Here is a 2,522-nt window from a genome sequence, read left to right as displayed (position 1 = left end):
CATGTTGCTGGCCCAGCCCCCATCTATTCGCTGCCTCCCGAGTCTCAGCTGATTGGATGGGTCTTCTTTTGTTGCCCTGCACAGGAGAACAGAACCAGAAAGCAGGTTAGTGGGGTGGGGAGGGAATGGAGATTTTACAGTATCCTTCCCCTGTCATGCCCACCAAGCCACATCCACCACACCACGTCCACACAACTGGTAGTAAAAAAATTTGAATCCCACCACTGGAGACAGTGATTGACTCAAAGTAGCTAGTGTTTGGGTTGGATTGGGTTGAAGTGAGTGAAGTAGAGAAGGGTGGTGTTATGTTGTGTTGAGATGAGATGAGTTGTGTAGAGCTGTGTTGGGTTGAGATAAGTTGGGTTGAGTAGAATAGGGTTGAGTTGGGTTGAATTTCAGAAAGTGGGTTCAGAAAGTGAATTGGATTGGATTTAGGAAGTAAATCTACAGTGGGCCTTCTTCTCGAGTGCAGACAAATATGGAACATTACACAACCTATCTCCTCTCTACACCCACAGAGTTCAATGAAGTAGGTTTTGAAAATGAGCCAACGTTATGGAGCAATGAAATTTTGCCACAATCAATGATACACACCCACCTTGGCATCTTGCTTAGCTTCCTCTATCCTGGTTTATTCACCGAAACTACATTCCAGTTTGTCCACTAGTGCTGACATGTTCTTGAGACCTGACTCATCCCATAGTTATTTCTTTTGAGTTTATGTCAGACGACAGTCAATGATCCCAGTAAAATATATGCATACTTGCATGTTGCTTGGGAAAAAAAGGGAACTATTCTAATTAAGAAAGAGGGAGCTGGTTTTGCATGGTATTTGCGTATGTAAAATTCCCCTATTTATGTGCATCAATGAAACTGCAATAATATAATATAATAATATTATATATTATGGTTGCATTATATATGTATTATATACATGATATATATGTATCTTCTGGCAGAAGATACAGAACAATTAAAACTTGGACCACACGTTTTCTGAATAGTTTTTATCCCAGAGCTATAATTGCACTCAATGATAAACTAAAGCAGGGGTCTCCAACCTTGGCAACTTTAAGTCTTGTGGACTTCAACAAGAGCCTTGGTGGTGCAGAGGACTAAAGTGTTGTTAAAGTAGCACTTAGCTGCCAGCTGCCTGCAATTACTGCGAGTTCAAATCTCACCAGGCTCAAGGTTGACTCAGCCTTCCATCCTTCCGAGGTAGGTAAAATGAGGACCCGGATTGTGGGGGCAATAAGCTGACTTTGTATAAAAAAGAACACCGCTTAGGGGGGGCCAAAAGCCCTACTAAGCAGGTATATACAAAAGTATGAAGGCTATTGCTTAACGCATTGTAAGCCGCCCTGAGTCTCTAGAGAAGGGCGGCATATAAATTGAACCAATAAATAAATAAATAAATAAATAAATAAATAAATAAATAAATAAATAAATTCCCAGAATTCTGGGAGTTGAAGTCCACAGGTCTTAAAGTTGCCAAGGTTGGATAGCTGCAAAGGGGAAGCGCGTTCTCACTAGTTTCAGGCGGTCTTCGGTCTTTTTCTCGTTCCTGTCGACTATCTTGCAATTATGACGCAGGCAGAGTTTGATAAAGCAGCTGAAGAAGTTAAGAAGCTGAAGACACAGCCATCAGATCAAGAATTGCTGGATCTCTACGGCCACTTTAAGCAAGTTACAGTTGGAGATGTAAATACAGAACGCCCTGGAATGTTTGATTTAAAAGGCAAAGCGAAGTGGGATGCCTGGAATAAATTAAAAGGTATGTCCAAAGAAGAAGCAATCAAAATATATATAGCCAAAGGTAACGAGTTGAAGGAGAAATATGGAATGCAATGAACTCCTGCCTGAATGAAAATATGCTTTACTAACAATATGGATACTTAAATTGTATAGCACACAGTACTGCCAACAGTGCCAAACATTTGCCACTTCTGAATAGCAGTGTACATTTTTCTTCTAATGGTTTATAGAATAAAAATACCCAGTCAGTGTTCAACTGATTGGTAACAACAAAAAAAAAAAAAAAAAAAAAAAGTTGCCAAGGTTGGAGACCCCTGAACTAAAGGGCCACCATCAGGGAGCTGTTGGACAGCATTACTTGGTCTGTTGCATGGATGTTTGGGTGGTTTAGGGGTGGGGAATCTGTGGTGGGTGGGAGTGTGTTTGGGGATTGTTATGTGTGTTGGACCTGGTCTTTGGGTGTTAAGTGAATTTCGTCGTATGGGTATACTGTGTATGCATGTACAATGACAATAAAGTTATTATTATAATAATATAATGCAACCACTACACACTCTTTCAATCTGCTGTTGGCTGGGGAACAATTTCATGGTCTTTGTTTTATTTAGGATGGACAGCTTTTCAAACCAAGGATGGCCTCAAATTTTGAGGATTCACCTAAATACACTAAAACACACAGCTGTCCTAACAGAACAGATTTGAATGTGGGGTTCCTGGGACTCTCCCTCTCTCCCTCCCTCTCCCTCTCCCTCTCTTTTGCAGATGTT

The 2,522-nt window shown here is 40.9% G+C and overlaps 1 pseudogene; it reads left to right on the top strand.

Moving 5' to 3' along the window:
• Positions 1–1,509: 1,509 nt before the first annotated feature.
• Positions 1,510–2,011, top strand: LOC139325244 (acyl-CoA-binding protein pseudogene; annotated as a pseudogene).
• Positions 2,012–2,522: the final 511 nt, after the last annotated feature.

This window comes from Pituophis catenifer, unplaced genomic scaffold, assembly GCF_029215685.1.
Source record: "Pituophis catenifer annectens isolate HBS135680 unplaced genomic scaffold, rPitCat1.0.hap2 SCAF_16, whole genome shotgun sequence".
Lineage (NCBI taxonomy): Eukaryota > Metazoa > Chordata > Lepidosauria > Squamata > Colubridae > Pituophis > Pituophis catenifer.
This window is presented reverse-complemented; position numbering and strand designations above follow the sequence as displayed.